This window comes from Glycine soja, chromosome 4 (genome assembly GCF_004193775.1).
Source record: "Glycine soja cultivar W05 chromosome 4, ASM419377v2, whole genome shotgun sequence".
In the NCBI taxonomy this organism is placed as follows: domain Eukaryota; kingdom Viridiplantae; phylum Streptophyta; class Magnoliopsida; order Fabales; family Fabaceae; genus Glycine; species Glycine soja.
The window spans coordinates 32,402,091-32,420,377 of NC_041005.1; the positions used below are offsets into that span (position 1 = coordinate 32,402,091).

The following is an 18,287-nucleotide window of genomic DNA, read 5'->3' on the forward strand; positions in this document are numbered from 1 at the left end:
GGTATTTCTCGTTAGTCTAAATTCAAAGAACTTACAAACACTACTACAAAATATGATTTTACATCGATTCTAAGAGACTTTTAATTATGGTTTTGAACCGTTGTTATAACTAACATTGTAAAAAATCAAAATTTTTTATGACGGTTCTTGAAAAACCGTCTTAGAAAAGTTACATATTTTAAGATGGTTATTTTCTTGATAACCATCTTAGAATGTATAGTTTTTCTATGATGATTTTTCAAGTATCGTTTTAGACTAAATTTTTTTTTAAAAAAAATAAAGTTAGGATTCTAAGACGATTTTTAGAAAACCGTCTAAGAACAATCTTAGAATGTATTTTTTTTTAAAAAAAATATTGAGGATTCTAAGACGGTTACATAAAAAAACCGTCTTAGAATGTCTCCATTCGATTTTCTCATAAAACCGTCTTAGAATGTATTTTTTTTAAAAAAAATATTAAAAAAATTAAACTGGAAATAAATCTACGCCAAATCCCGTCCATCATCAGCTTCCAGCATCATCAATATAAAACACAAGTCAAAACAAAAAATCAAGTACAACAAATAACATAATCATAGTAATTGACGAGATTTTAGCAATAAGTATGATAGTGTAAATATATAATACTAATTAAATAATACTTACGGCAATTGTGTTTCAAGAGTCCAACGATTCTATTCAACAAAAAAAAAAATTGATTGTCAAATACTCTAGTTATATATGCATACACCCATACAGCAAATAACATAATCATACCCTGTTGTTTCAGATTCAAATTGATTGGCTTGTGCATCTTGCAGCCAAATATGGTTATTAGCAGAACCTTCACAAGTTTGGGTGCATATACCTCTTTCCTGGAGCATAAAAGGTTGAAAATGCACATTAAAAAAAGCCATATCACAAACTATTCCAATTTGATAGTATCCTCCTACTATACAGATTGGTATGATTAATTATTTTATGGAAAACCCGAGATTCAAAATGTTTGTTAACCTGCTGTAGGTTGTGCACCTTCCATTACGTAGATAATGAGAATTAATGATGTAATTATTAAAAGAGTTTCACATCAAAGAAGAAAAAATTAATTGCACTTATTTCTGTTTTGGTATGCAATCACGTAGATAAAAAAAAATTGGATAATATTTTGAATCTAATTAAAATATATTGATAATATATTTTTTTGTACACTATCTAATTATATATTGTTACGCATAGCAAGATTATTAATTATTTGTAATAAATATTTTAAAATATATTTAACATAGTTATATAAAAAGTTTGAATAAAAAGAATTAGCTGCAAAAAATCAAATCAATCTATTATATCAACCTTTGTCCATGATTGTGGCTTCAAGGTCAAATTAGGTAGGCTCCCATTGTTAGTCTTAGGTAGGCTCCCCGTGCTTAATCTGTTTTGACAATATTTATAATATAATATTATTTTTGCTGAAAAAAAAATGTATTTAACAGGATTTATTAGATATAACAAAGTATTTTAATAAATGTGTTCAAAGACTAACAAACTTTCTAGGATATTATTTTAAACATTTTTATTATTAGGTAAAATTTATTAAAAATAGGAAAATATTATGAATCTTTTCTTTTACTGCACAATTTTGACTTCTTATGTAATGAGTGTCACGTATTATTTTTTTAGTAAATTTTAATTTATAATAAAAAGTGTTAAAATAAAAGTGTATTAAAAAATAAGTGTAATGGTGATTAATTAAAACCAGAATACGTTTGCATATCAAACTAAATCACAACATTTCTGACTTAGGCTCATGTTGGCATATAATAATGTATAGAAATAAGCCCAATCAAACCTTATTGACCTTACCCAAAATGAAGATCTTTATCATCATTGACACTGATCATCATCACCCAGGGCATATAATGTAGGCATATAATAATGTATAGAAATAACCATTGAATAAAAAAATTATATTCAAATAATAATTAATGAGTAGCCATTTATTGATTTAATTTTTTAAAACAAATTTCTAGAAATTGTTCCTTCATAATTTTCCCTAAATTAATATATCAATTTTCCATTATATTATATATTAATTGAAAAAGTAAATAAAATGTACATCTAATAAATTGTGTACCTCTTAAAAAATAAAAAAGAAGCAACATGAAAAAACTAAAAATTATGCCTTTCTTAGTTCAATAGCAAAAATCTACTGCATATGAATTGTTAAAGTGGATCAATTATCAAAGCAAAATCTCTAAAGATACGACAGACCAAAAGCAAAGGCATTATAATCCATCTTGTTAAACATTTGAAGTCTAGAAATGAGAAACCTAAATTGTATATGATTTTAGCAGAAAAGAAAAATTTACAGCAGCCTTACCGAGAATCCATCACAAGATGCATTACCCTTTGCTTCTGAAATGAACATTGTTCAACAAGGTCAATGGTGAATTCATCTCTAGCAGCCTAGAAAAGAAAAAAAGATACAGTTTTAGCTAATGCAGGAATGTGATTATTTACATTTTACATACGTGTATCTCAGGTTTGATTCATAAAATAAAAAGTATTTAAAGAACATAATAGTCATATGTCAAATCCCTTCCAAGTGACAGCTTATGCCTCATGATTTTTTTTAATTTTGTTGTAGAATCTTGAAGTTCCTATTGTTTCCATATTATTTCTGTTTATCATCATCAAGAACTATCTCGAGGCTCTCAACCTCATTCCTTGTTGTCAATCTCAAAAACAGAAGCAAAACAAATTTGAGAGTGAGGCCTATTACTTTGACCGATGATTGAAGAAGCATCACAAGATGTATCAATGCAAAGGTAAATCAAGTATGAATCAAAATGAAGAGCAAGTCATATCCTAGGAATGCAAAATCTGATTTCAGCATGACAGGTCCTTGGCTCACCTGAGGATGTTGGGCATCGATAGCGTCGAGGACTTCTTTTAAAACTTCTAATGCATTACTAGCCTTTTGAATAATGCTGCAAAACACAACTGCAGAGTAAGAGATGTGCTTATCTGGATAATTAATCCTATTTGGTTCAAAACATTATTAATACACATCAATAGGTTCATGGGTACCTTTAAGGATCCAAAGAACACTGCCATTCCTTCTGGAAAATTGTGCAAACTTATGCCTAGGAAATGAACAAAAAAGAAGAAAAATAACAGAACTCAAAGAAACAAAGAAAAATGAGAATTGAAGTTAGGTTTCAAAAAGAACCACGTTGTAAGAAAAATGTTAGGTTTCAAAGTACCCAGACAACCATACCTACAGCTGTAACAATTCCACTGAAAAAAACTTGCCGACGATGCTTTTTCATAATATCCTTGTCTCCTTCATCCCCATTTTTCTAATTTCAAACATGTCATTACATCTATCAAAAATTTATATCTATGTAGATATTATACATAGCAGCTCCAATGCCACTTTGCAAAAGCAACAATACAAAGGTAGCAGTTATTTGTAAGAACAAGTTCGTTAATGAATTTCTGTCTATAGCACAAATTTATTGTCAAATATCTCTTCTATTTTAAAATTTAATTTACGTAACACAATAATACTTTTTGATCTTTATTATAACAAATAAGTTTTAGGGTAAAAATACCCTCAAACTTGTTTCTTATATAAAAAAAACACCATAGTATTATTTTACTAATTAATCATAAACACGTCATCATATTAAATATTAATATTGAAAAACTATTTTGATTAAAAAAATTAACTCAATACAGTGTAAATCATAAAAAATGTACTTATTATAATATAAAAATTATTTTTAACTCGTATTTTTAAGGTACTAACTAAGGAAATAATAATAGAAAACTGTTATTAAAAATTTCGTTTAATTTTAATACATTATTACAGTAAAAGTATGTTATTAATTAAATAAAATTCATATTAGATATAATTTTTAAAAAAAGAGATCCAAAAAAGTTAGAGGTCATTATGGCTTCCCCAAATTCGGATAGCAATAGTAAACATTATAAATTCGACTTACAGGAATAAATAAAGCAAGGAAAAGAACTTTATACAGCAAGTCCTCTTGTATAGTAACATCCTGCGGTTAAGCCATATAAGGATTAAGGAGAGAAAACCCAAAAATTGGTCTACATCACTTGGGGGTAGACAACGCAAGACTTTTGTGTTCAGATAATGTTGTCACAACTACAAGACTAGAACAGCATCTTTCCAGCAAGCATTTTAGTGAAGTGTTTCCAATCACTGCACATAAATAATTGATTTGTTAACTGAACGAAGCAAACCAAACTTGGGACAAATCTTGTTGAAAGCTTGAGACTAACTATTTATCTTAAAATAAAACTATACTTGAGCACTAAGTAAGATTATCAAAAGTAATGCTTGATGTAGGTTCATTAAAACATACCTATCAACATGTACTGAAAGGTTTGTCAATATGAAATAGGCACAATAGTGATACTGATATAGTGGGAGGCATCTATTCCACATAAATGATGCCTTCTTCAGGATCTTCACCATCCCAATCATCGTCATCCTCATTTGGTGATGAACCCAACAGCTCCTTGTTTTGGCTCTTGTCATTCTTTATTTTATCTAATATAGCAATAACCTGAAAATATGAAGCGGTGAGGTGGAGCTAGGAAAGCACTATCATTTATAGAGAGAGAAGTAATAAGTAAGCAAGCATAGCGAAATGTTATGTTAGTACAGACCCTACTTCCTCTCTCAAAGGAATCATCCTCAATAAAGCGTATCTCAAGAGTTAAGCACAAGTTCACAAATGACAGTTTACTAACTTGAGTCACTCACTAACTTTTTTGAGTTTTTAGAGCAGAACGACACACAACTAGAAAAATAGAATTCAAAGACGGTGAAAAACACTTTTCAAAGACGGGGGACACACGTCTTTGAAAGTAACGACGTTGTAGAGGTGAATATTTCTACGACGGTCATAAAAGGACCGTCTTAGAAACACAAGATAAACAAAGTCGTGTCTAAGACAACACTGATGTAGAAAGCACTACTTTCTACATCGGTGTTGTTGTAGGAACGACTTCGTTTGTCACGTATTCTACGACGGTCGTTTTACGATCGATGTAGTTTGCCACGTGTTCTACAACAGTCCTTTTACGAGTAAAAAGCTTTGAAACAAATTTAAAATTTTTCCATGAGAAAAAAGCATGGAAGGATCGTACCAAGACCCATGAACCGAAAAAAGATCAAAACCTGTAAAAGTGATCTACTGTCAATGTAGTTTTTAGATTGCACAAAAATATGCTTTTAAACAGCAATTAAGGGCACATAATTAAATATTAAGCCCACAAATTTCAAGATAAAAAGAAAAGATGTGCCAACTGTTTTATGCTTTTAACCCGCAATTAAGTCCACTCATTTTTTATCCTATCTATTTATCAGCACTTAGATAATAAAAAAAAACACATTATTGAGTATTAAATTTAGTGTACATTCTCTAAACTAATGTATGGTGTGCACAAACTATACCGTGATCTAAACATGCAATTAATGTTATAGACTATAGTGGGAATCAGGGTGTTACTTACCACACCATTAGCTAATAATTGAGCTATTGTGCAAATGTTGGGCAAATAAATAAGCCACTTGGGAGCCAAAGGCTTGCTGTAATCATCTACAAAGTTGCTAAAAATGAGGCCTGCAGCTTGATATCCAAATGCCCAATAGCCAGAGATAGCTACGCTAAAGAAACTCAATGCAACTACAACATAACAAACACATAGTCCTTTGAGCATTTTCCCTTCTACCGGGGGTGCTAAAGTTGCCTATAAAAAAATGTGTATTTTTCTAATTAGAAGTTAAAATACTTTGATGGCGTGGGTAGCATTAACAAGTTCTATATGTTAGAGTGAACACATTTGATTGTTTCTAACCTCAATTTCTGGAACTATTCCGCAACCATAAGTGTTGGCAACGATGGGAATGGCATTAAAGATTCCAAATAAGCGATTTGGAATCTATTAAAGAGTAATAGTTTTCTGGCCCATTTGATGATTATCCTGATTCAGTAGACATTTTGAAAAAAATTCAGAAAAAAAAATGCACTCAATTGCAAGCATAGGTGCTAATTAGGTAATTGGATTATTAATGAGGGAAAAAAAAATACCAATATATATGGAAGCTGCAGTAGCATAGGCACTGTAGGATAAGCGCATGACCAAAGACATTAGATTAATATGTGGCATTTGAGCCAAAATCAGCATGAAGTATCCAAATATCACTACAAACTCATAAAGCTTCATAGTTCCATTTGGATTTGACAGCAAGTAAATTTCCTGTAGCGGATGCCATTAGGAAAAGCTCTTAAAATCAATATATTAATATATATTTAATATGCTAATTTGTTGTCCATTTTATAAACATTATATAACTTATTTTTTTTATACTCTCTTTTCTTTCCATGTAAAATCTTAACATCAAACATATGTTTAAAATCACATTTAAACTTAACATCCCCTGATGTATAGATTATATATCAGAAAAAAAAAACTATTCACCTCATAGTCATACTACCAGAGAAATGAGAATTATTTAACAAATATGGACAAGTAGGTTTAAATTGAGCAGAACAAGTGCCAACAGACAACAGATTCTCATAGTTTAAATTGAAATCCTTTAAAATGAAAAAACAGAAGGAAAATATCAAGATATGGTAAACACGTGTAGAAGATATTCAAATATGGACACGTGTAGAAGGAAAATATCTGATGTTTAACTACGTCTACTTTGGGCTCACTCTTGAGCACATGTTTGAGCATGCTGCACAGTTTTTCCTACAAGGAATTCAAAGCAAAGCCTGTGACACTGAGCTTCTACAGAAGGCATGAATTAACAACTATGCATAAGGAAAGTATGATATTCAAAAATATATGATAGTGGGGATCATTGGAACTGGCTTTCAATGCATAACTAATGTGGAAGATGCAATGATGCAAATGTTAAATATAGTATATAGTATATATACAACGCATATACCTCACCCAAAACCAAGACAACATTGTTATATACAAAGGCCAAATACATCATAGCCTATACCCTCTATCCATCCCGTGGTATTTATCACCATGCCTGAAGCTCTAGATTCAGCATTCCCAGTAAATTGCCTGTCAATCATCCCTGCAAGCTCCTTAAGAAGCACTTTATACAATTCTACATTGTTACTGCAAAAAAAAATCTACATTTAGATAACTAACCATTGGAGTCTGCACTCAAAAAGTTGCAATCTCCTCATCAGTGATATCCTCTATTTTTTTTTGTCTTACCAATATGTTTGACAGAAAGAATGCACGCAATATGACAGTTACATTGGCTTACCTCATCAGCAGTATAATCAGTTTCAGTAGCACCATCCATTTCAATGGTTGCACCATACAAAGTAAACACCTGAAAGATAAAAAGAACATTTTTCTTATAAAAAGAAGAAAATAGGCATGTAAATGTAACAAAAATGCAGATATAAAAAGAAATTACAACAAACTTGAGCCTGGGAGGAAAATTGAGCCAGATTTCAGGTGGAAGCTCGGTGCCAAAATTCTCGGCAGTGCCGTTAAGGAGTCGAAGGTGAAGAGGTGCGTCGTTACCAACTTCTATTCTTAGTTTGCTTTCTCTCTCCAATTTGACTTGCTTTATTGTCAATGCCAAACCCGAACCACCTATGGGACTTGCACCATTGTACGCCATGTTTTTTTTTCTTCTTCTTTCCCTAAAACTCCAATTTCGCTTCTTTTTGCTTCGAATCAAACTTGGATGAATCGATTCTAAAAATTCAACTTGCTACGTTGGTTGTTACAGTTTGCGAATGGGAGTAAGCAAGTGAAGGAAAGGGGAAGAGAGTTGAGAAGCAGTGACGACCGCAGAGTCAAAGAAGACCTAATGTTGAAGATGAAGCGAAAGAGAAAGGGGCCACCGGAACAAGTGTTTGCGCGTGCGAGACAGAAAGAGAAAAGACATGAGCATGCTTAGGTAACTGAGCTGCGCTGGTGGCGGTCCGCTTCGGATGGCCTCGTTAGCAGACGCCACATGGAGTGAGTCCCTGTCGGCGTCGCTGTAAACGCCACGGTGGCGGTCCCATGCTCAGCGTCTCCCCTATGCAACAAATCTAAACCCTAATTCTTCTATTCTCCATCGATGCGCACAATCCCTTTAGCAAATGAGTTAGGTAGTGCGGGGTAGGGTAGAGTGCGAGTGCGGGATAGGGTAGTGCAGTTCAACGTCGGTGTGCACTAAACCTGTCGTTGTAATGCGCAGACGACATCGTTTTTAACAAAAACGTCGTTGACATAAATCTCCTATTTTCTAAAATGCCACCGCGTCTAAAACAATGTCATTTTTGAAAGCACCGTCCTTGAAGGTGCGTCCTAGAATAACATATTTGTAGTAGTGACAGGATCAGAAGCTAACAAAATGTCTTGGAAGAAATCGTCCACTTGGCACAAGGAGGATGGTGATGGGCACGCTCTGTCGAAATCTATGAGCCAGTTTGCCAACGTGATACTACTTTCATCACTGAACCCTTCCTCCGAGGAAAACAACACCGTTTCACCCAACATCTGGGACTGATGAAGTAGATTCAGATTCTCCTCCTCTTAAAACAAAATAGGAGGGTACTCTGGCGTTTCGAAATTGAACACGTCATCCCAGGCAGGTAAAGGCATGTTATCCAGTGCCAAAAACTCACTTGTTTCCTCGAACAAACTCGTTTCAGTTTCACCCTCACATTCTCTCAACACTTCTTCTACTTTCTGTTGAGACTCGAATTTTTCTTTGCTCGAGTTGCTTCGGAACTAAAGAACCAAAGTGGGAGAGGAGAGTTTGTGGTGGCAATGATCCTCGCTGGAGTCATAGCTGGAGTTGAAGGCTTCTTCGGTGACCACAACCTTCATTTCACAAACCTCCGTTGGAGTCTCTGCCACCACCGACAGTGGAGACGGAGAATCTCTTTGCGGCAACATGAAGTTTGTTAATGCATCAGAGCCACGAAGACGAATAATGGTATCGTCATAAACCATAATAGCTTCTTCAGCAGTTTCATAGGTTCCCAACCAGAGACACATTCTTCTCGCCAGATCCCAAATCTCCGTCGCCCATTTCCCCCACGGTCGCTGCCGGATGCCGCAGAACTTCTTCCCGGAGGAGGGATCTATGATTTTCTTCCTCATCTCACATGAGGCATCTGAGGAAACCAAACGCCTCAACACAGCCAAATGCAGAACGCCAAACACACACACATCTGAGAAGAATGTAGCATAAAGGATGGATAGGGATTTTGAAATTGTGTGAGGAGTGAAGGAGCGTGAGTGTGAGAAGAAAGAGAGAGAGAGAGAGAGACCATTCAAAGAAGTCGAGGTGACGAAGCGAGTGCACTGTCCAATAAGAGAGAGAAAGCGAAAAGGTCTGTGCGGCCCAATACGGAAGAATGAGAAAACAAGAAAAAGTGTAAACGTTCAAAGACTCTTTTTAGAAAACCGCCTTTGTACAAAACTCAATTACTACTGTTTTTGAATAACCATACTTAAACTCAGAATTTTAAGACGGTTATTTAAAAATTGCCTTTATTAGTAATGCGCTTAATTGCAATACTATATTATTTTCAAAGACGATCTATGGCCGACCATAATTATTAGTGCGTCGTAATAAATAATTATTTTAGTAATGAAAAGATCTTCGACCAAGAAAATAAAATATGTTAAACTAGAATTCTTAAGTCAAATGTTAACAAGTATTTATTAAGTATGATACAATGAGGGAAAAATAAAGACTAATGATTGAGAATCAATAAAACATTTGAAAATTAATCATATTGTCACCATTAATTATAGAGTCATATTGTCACCATATTAACTCTACTTGAAAATCAATTCCTCTATACATGTCCCACCTTATAATTACGTCACCCATGCAAGAAAATTTATCTCATAGATACTATTTCTATAATAGAATTACCCTAAGCAACATGTATACACGAGATTATAGTTATAGGTTAAAATTTTATTGCTTTCATTCTAAATAAATGATATATATGTCACTTTAATTAATACTATACCCACAAGTTTAAGTGGATTTGTTTTAAAGTTAGATACAGTAATATTAATTTCAAACTATTAAATATAATTAGAATGTATTTAAGTTAATTTTATATATTATTCCACGATTATCCTTATTTTAAAATAATATTTTAAGAATTATCCTTAAACACTGTCATTTAATATCAACAAACAAGTGACAAATTCCTCATTTGGACAAAACCACTCTCTACATAAAACAACAAAACTAGGACAAGTTGCTAGCTAGCTAGTACGTATTTTAGAGGTGGTAAGAGTGTCTGACACTCAAGGAAATATAACATGAGGTGGATTATAGGTATTATATGCAGGAAAAGAAAACAGAGAATTAGTTTAGAAACTGAAAAGCAAATTAATTAAGAAAACATTAATATTCTCCTACTATTATATAACAAAACTAATATATTGAAACAATTAAGTATATATAATATAAAATCACTAAGATTATATGTATATAGTTCTAGAATATGAAACTCTGTGATCCCACTTCCTCTATAACGTGCCTGTCTCCATCATCAAGATGATTTTGTATCTTTTCATTTTTTTGGAGCAACGCTTGGTGCTTACTATGAGATAACCAGTGGGAAAGAGAAAACATCTCAATCACACTGGTATAATGGTTCATCAGATATTCCGTACTAAGATACAGGTCGTATGTAGACATAATAGGTAAAATTGTATTCTCATTAACATGCAACCGTGGGTAGTTAAATCCCAAGAGAAATAATATTTTAGGAGTTATTCTAAAACCATCAGCCATGCCCATTTGTTACAGGAAAAAATACTTCCACAAGGCCTATAACAACCCAATTTAATTGAATAGTTAGACTAGGTAATAACAGCCAAAAAAGACAAAGACATGTTGCATTAACATATGTTGGAATTTTAATGAAATCCTTATAAAATATCAATAATCACTAGGAATATATTACATTAGATTATCAAGAAGAGTTTTAGGAATACCGATCCATAATGATTGATCAAACAAATGCAGCAGAATCTGAATCTGTAGGTAACCAGTGATTCCATGGTTCTTCCTCAACCGGAATCTATTTTTCCTTAATAGGACATTTGTAACACTTCAGATGGGAATAAGAGAAACTATATGTGTCGGCTCGGTATATTGAGGACCATAGTCTTCTTATAGTGTGTTAACTTAATAGAGTTCTCATTATCCCTTAGTGAGCCAACACTAACATTTGTTCATTTAAATCCATATAATCTGATTTAGTTGTCTAACGGACTCACTTAATTTGATCACATAAAATAAAATCCACTAATGATAAATAATTAATATAATTATCTTATAATATTAGTCCACATTAATTATTGGAATAGAAAATTTCAACAATTTCCCACTTGGGTTACATATTCCAACTGGTCCAAACTTTATTCTTTATAGAGATCTATCCAAATACAACATAAATATTGCAAACAAAACAAGCTGATAATGAAAGAATAAACTTCAACTTTATTTCTACAAAAAATTCAAACAACAAAATGTTTCTAAACCATAAGATATAAAACATAAGTAAGACTCCCACTAAACTAAGATACTATCATGAATTACACTCATATGAGCAATGTGCTCATGAAAAACTTAAGTGTCATACCTTTAGTAAGTGGATCAACTAGTATGGAATGAGTCCCTATATATTTTATACAAATCTGTATTTTCTGAATTCTTTATTTAACAACCAAATACTTTATGTCAATAAACTTTTACTTGGTTGAATCCTTAATAAGACCATTAAGATATTGTCCCAATAAACACCCGATGGCCATTTAATGTTGGCAACAACAAGCAAGCCAATTACAATAATTTAGCAATCATAAATTCTAGTACGATGTCTCATAGCAAAATATTAACTCCACCAACATGGTTAAATGTGGAGCCTTATGTGGAGTGATTACTATTAAGACATTCTAAAAAAATTGAAGTCAGAATACCCAATGATCTCTAAACTTTTAGACTTTGGATATGAAAACATGTACTTTCTTGTTCTCTTGAATTAGCGCATAATGCACTTTACTACTTTCTAGTGTTGCATACCCAGATTACTCATATATCACCTTAGGACTCCCACAAAAAATTATTTTAGGACAATAAAAATAAACTTAAGAATACATGATAAATTACAATATAATTGTTTTGCAACAATAAACCGTATGATGATAATAGGATGTCATCAACATATAATACCAAAATAATAAATTTACTCTCACTAAACTTTTAACACACACAATCATCAACCAAATTTACCTCAACGTCATAAGAGATAATCTTGATGAATTTTGTAATACCATAGACAAGAGACTTGTTTAAAAGCATAAATGGATTTCTTTAATTTGCATACCATAAACTTTAGATCATCTTAAACAAATTTTTCTTGTAGCATCGTATAATGTTTCATCAATGTTTCTATTTAGAAACATAATCTTTAAATCCATCTATGCAAAAAAATTATCAAAATGATCTACAGTGTCATTATAGTCGTAAGAAAGTCTTTCTAGGAAATCAGAGAGAAAGTCTCTTTGTGATTAATGTCCTTCTTATAAAACTTTTGGTGACAAAACAAACTTTATATATCTCAATATTACCCATTGAATCCTGATCGAGGCCGTACCCGAATCAAATAAACATTAAAAATGCAGTATCTAGGAAGTGATCCTAGGTCGTCTCCCAACGAGCAATGGTCAACCAAACGTTCATAATAGATAGTAATAAAATAGTAACGAATTGGGGGGGGGGGTTGTTTGTTTTTATAAATTAAACAACAAGTAAATTTGAATTAGAAAATATCAAAATTAAAACACGTTTCCCCTTGATTCACAAGCAAGTCTCTTATCCTAGGTTACGAGGATTTATCCTTTATCAGTTCAACCACTTAATCCAAACCTAAATTAAATTACCAAGCGAAATTTAACATAAGACATTCATTATGTGATTAAGCAACACATACACCAATTAATCATGAATGAAACTGATAATTAAGCATGAACGTAAATTAAGCGCAGAGACAATTAATCAAGCACTAAGCATGCATGGATTAATAGCAACAAATATAGAGTAATTGGTGAAGAGGAAAAACTGATCAGAATTCAATAGAAATAATAAAACCTCAAAGAGAGTTGTGCTTGATCTTCAAGAGAAAATAACGCTGGAGACTTAGCCTTCCATTAATCAGTAGAAAACGAAATTGCAGATTGAAGCAGAAAACGAAATTTTATTGCTACGTGAATAGTTAAAACCGGAATTGCAAAACCTAAAATTATTCTTTCTCCCCAAAACGAAAAGGAACTCATAAACTAAAACATTGGTGTTGTTATATAGGCTCTCAGCCCCAAAGCTTACAAATATGTTTTAAGTCCAAGCCCATAAATAAAATAAAATCTGGACAAGATAAGATAAGATTTGATAAAATAAAATCTAGATGAAATAAAATCTAGATAAGATAAGATAAGATAAGATAAAATCTTGATGAAATAATATCTAGATGAGATAAAATCTGGATAAGATAAGATTTGATAAAATAAAATTGTCTGCTCTCTTCAAGTCCAAGCCCAATTCCGGATTCAAGCCCAATTGCTTATAATTTTCCTAAAATTAAATTAAAAATACAAAATTAGTCCAGTAGGCCCAAATGATAAAACTGCATAATTAATTTGACAATTAAGGCTAATCAGTAATTAAAATGGTGACAAAAAGGGTTAAGAAATAGGAGAAAATGATGATACATCAAATCCCCCCACACTTACCTTTTGCACTCCTGGGCAAAATAAAAAAAAAAAAGCAAAGCAAGGAACAAATCCAGAGACATTAAAGAGAAACAAACAGACACAAAAACAATTACATATTTCTCAATGAATCTCAAGGAATGAAAAGAATGGGTAACATCCAACACGTAAAGAGTTAAAGAATCAAGGCCGTCATGAAAATATCCAAGCATCTCAAACATGGCAAGATAGTCAATCAGCTCAAGAATGAAAAGTGATAAAGCCTCACAAGATATGCTCTCTATCTCTCAAGTGTCTAGGCTACTGTTTACTCTCAGAGCACCCATGAAAACAAACACCACATAGACTTGGCAAGACTCTAAAATTAACAACTACATCACAAACACATGCACATGAGGATCAAAAGGTCTTTTAAGGTTGTAATGGGGCCAAGGACAAGGTAGATGAAAGTATGGGATAGTAGCTAAAATCCAAAGGAATAGAGGAGCAATGGGGAATAAGTGGGAAGTAAGAAAAAGTAGTAAACCCCAAAACCAAAATTACAAATTAAGCTTTAAAAAGTAACCCAAAACAAAATCAACCAAGTCCTCAACCAATCCAAGTCTTCAAGCCAAGACCTCATTTATTCAACTTCATTCTTTTTCTTCTTTTTTTTGTATTTTTTTTTTATTTTTATTTTTGTATTTTTTTGAACGTGAACAGTAGCAATTAAAAGCATTTGAAAAATAAAGCAACAATTAGGCAATATATGTATACATCATCAAGCATGGCCAATAAAAACATATCATCCAATGAAACATACCCCCCCTCACACTTATTCCCAAAACAATTCCAAAGCTCCAAAATTCCTTAAGGGTAGGGTGAAATGATGGTTTTTCACTTAAGGCTTGTAATGAGCTTCAAAACAAAGAAAGGGGAACATAGGCTCAAAGGGGCTATCAAAGGAATTAATTCAAGGTAGGCTCATTTGGCTAGAGGCAAAATGCCTAAATCATCTCCCAACATACATGTGAAGCAAGAAGTATCAACAAGAGTCAAGCCAAGGCTATTGTGCAAGCAATCAATGGGGCAAAACACACCGAATAAAATAGATGATGATGGCTCAAATTCTCACCAAGGGTAAATATATCACTTTCAATTCGAACTTTCAAAACTAACTTGACATGTAGAGAAAAACAAGGGTTTCCATTCACAAAATGCCAAGAAAATCCTATTTCAAAAACAATTACCCATTACCTGTACATAACCCAAAATTCAAAGAGAAACATGCAATGTTGTACACAAAACATAAAACCAAAATAACAAAATTAACCTAGAAAAACCTAATAAAATTAAACTAGAATACCCAACAAAATTAAAGAACAATCCCCCCCCTCACACTTAAACAACACATTGTCCTCAATGTAGCACAATCATAAGATCAAGAACAATCAAAACAATCAATAAATTTGGACAAGTGCAATAGAAGTAAAGAAGGAGACAGAAAAAGAAAACTCCCTAAGTCATGGCGAAAGAGAAGTAGGGTGAAGTAAGGAGGTCTCCTCCACCACTACATCCACTAAGAAGGGATTTGTGAGGAATGGTTTTAGTCGGTGTCCATTGACCTTGAAGCTCTTATCTGTGGATTCACTTTTGATCTCAACTGTACCATAAGGAAAAACATTAGTCAACACAAAAGGACCAATCCACTTTGGCCTCAACTTACCACTCATGAGTTCGAGCCTAGAGTTATACAATAAAACTTTCTGTCCAACCACGAAGTCCTTCCTAGCTATCAAGCTGTCATAGAACTTCTTGGTCTTCTCCTTGTAGAATTTGGAATTCTCATAGGCTTCTAACCGGATCTCGTCTAGCTCACTTAGTTGCAACTTCCTTTCCTCTCCAGCCTGATCAATAGAGAAGTTGCAGGTCTTTACAACCCAGTAGGCTTGGTGCTCTATCTCTACAGGAAGATGACATGTCTTGCCAAAGACAACCCGATAAGGAGACATTCCTATGTGTGCTTTGTAGGCAGTCCTATGCGCCCAAAGAGCATCATCTAGCCTGGTGCTCCAATCCTTTCTGTTCGGCTGCACAATCTTCTCTAAGATCCTTTTTATCTCCCTGTTTGAAATCTCAGCCTGCCCATTAGTTTGAGGGTCGTATGGTGTGGAAATTTTGTGCAGGACCCCATACTTTTTGAGCAAGGCATACATGGATCTGTTACAAAAATGGGTGCCTTGATCACTAACGATGGCTCTAGGGAATCCAAACCTGCAAAACATATTAGATCTAACAAAATCCACAATGACCTTAGCATCGTTAGTTCTGGTGGGTTTGGCTTCCACCCATTTTGAAACATAATCAACAACAAGGAGAATATAAGCAAAACCAAAAGAGATAGGGAAAGGCCCCATAAAATCTATACCCCAGACATCAAACACCTCACAGAATAACATGGGTTGTTGAGGCATTTGTTGTTTCCATGAAAGTGAGTCGTTTGCTCTTTGACAAGGCTCACAAGTGCTACAGATTCTCCACGCATCCTTGAAGATGGTGAGCCAATAGAAACCGTAGTCAAGCACCTTGCGAGCTGTCCTCTGTATGCCAAGATGGCCACCTGGTGCGAAAGAATGACAAAATTGCAGGACCGAGTCAATCTCATGGTCTGGAATGCATCTCCTAATAACCTAGTCACTGCACAACTTCCACAAATAGGGGTCATCCCAAATATAATGCTTAGCATCACTCTTAATTTTATCATTTTGAGCTTTAGATGCTAAAGGAGGAAAAACAGAAGCAACCAAATAATTCACAATATTAGCAAACCAGGGAGTGGGGAAGGAATCAGAAATACTATACAGAATGTACAAATGGTCATATGGAAAATCATCCCGAATGGGTGATTCCTCAGACACACGCTCAATCCTACTTAGATGGTCAGCCACGAGGTTTTGCGCACCACTCCGATCACAGATCTCCAAATCAAACTCTTGGAGCCAAAGCATCCACCTGATCAATCTAGGCTTTGATTCAGCCTTCTTCAACAGGTACTTCAGAGCTGCATGGTCAGTATAAACAATAACGCGAGTACCAAGCAAATATGAACAAAATTTTTCAAGAGCAAAAACTATCGCTAATAGCTCCTTCTCTGTGGTAGTGTAATTTGCTTGAGTAGCATCCAAAGTTCTGGAAGCGTAGTAGATCACCCGAGGCAGCTTATAAATCTTTTTGTAGAAGCAAAGCTTCATGGTGAATCAAAGGTGATTCAAAGGTGTTTTGATGATAACAATGATGATAACAAAAGATGATGACAAAGGTGATGACAAAAAGCTCAAAGATCAATCAAATAACAACTCAAGTGAATCAAAGATCAATCAAAGAACAACTCAAGTGAATCAAGAACAATTCAAGAGTTCAAGATAAGAATCAAGAAGAATTCAAGACTCAAGAAGAAAGTTTAGAGTCAAGAATCAATCTCAAGAATCAAGATCAAGATTCAAGACTCAAGATTCAAGAATCAAGATAAGGCTTAATCAAGATAAGTATGAAAAGTTTTTCTCAAAAATTGAGTAGCACATGATTTTTCTCAAAACATATTTACCAAAGAGTTTTTACTCTCTGGTAATCGATTACCAGATTGTTGTAATCGGTTACCAGTAGCATAATTGTTTTGAAAAAGTTTTCAAATTGAATTTACAACGTTCCAATTAATTTCAAAAGGTTGTAATCGATTACAATGTTTTGGTAATCGATTACCAGTGCCTTTGAACGCTGAAATTCAAATTCAAATGTGAAGAGTCACATCCTTTCACATAAAAGCTTTGTGTAATCGATTACACTTATTTGGTAATCGATTACCAGTGACTATTTCTGAATAAATCAAAAGATGCAACTCTTCAAAAAGGTTTTGACTTTTTCAAATTGGTTTTAAGTTTTTCTAAAAGTTATAACTCTTCTAAATGGTCTTCTTGACCAGACATGAAGAGTCTATAAAAGAAAGGCTTTGTTTTGCATTTTCAATTTATTCATTCATTCAATCTTGAATACTTTTCCAATCAATCTCTTACAGTCCTTTACAAGCCTTGAATCTCTTTGAACTTCTTCTTCTTCTTCTTCTTTGTACCAAAATCTTTCTAAAGTTTTCTAGTTTTCTAAACCTTGAAAACTTGTGCTATTCATCTTTTCATTCTCTTCTCCCTTTTCCAAAAGAACAAAGGACTAACCGCCTGAATTCTTTTGTGTCTCCCTTCTCCCTTGTCAAAGAATTCAAAACGACACAGTCTGAGAATTCTTTTGATTCTTCCCTTTCCCTAATACAAAAGTGTTCAAAGGACTAACCGGCTGAGAATTCTTTTGTATCCCCATTCACAAAGTATCGAAGGTTTAACCGCCTGAGATCTTTGTCTTAACAAATTGGAGGGTACATCCTTTGTGGTACAAGTAGAGGGTACATCTACTTGGGTTTGACTGAGAACAAGAGAGGGTACATCTCTTGTGGATCAGTT

General features: G+C 33.5%; 2 pseudogenes; both read right to left on the minus strand.

Annotated features, from left to right (window-relative positions):
* Positions 1-4,445: 4,445 nt before the first annotated feature.
* On the minus strand, positions 4,446-6,243 carry LOC114410738 (annotated as a pseudogene).
* Positions 6,244-8,358: 2,115 nt separating this feature from the next.
* LOC114410740 lies at positions 8,359-9,159 on the minus strand (annotated as a pseudogene).
* Positions 9,160-18,287: the final 9,128 nt, after the last annotated feature.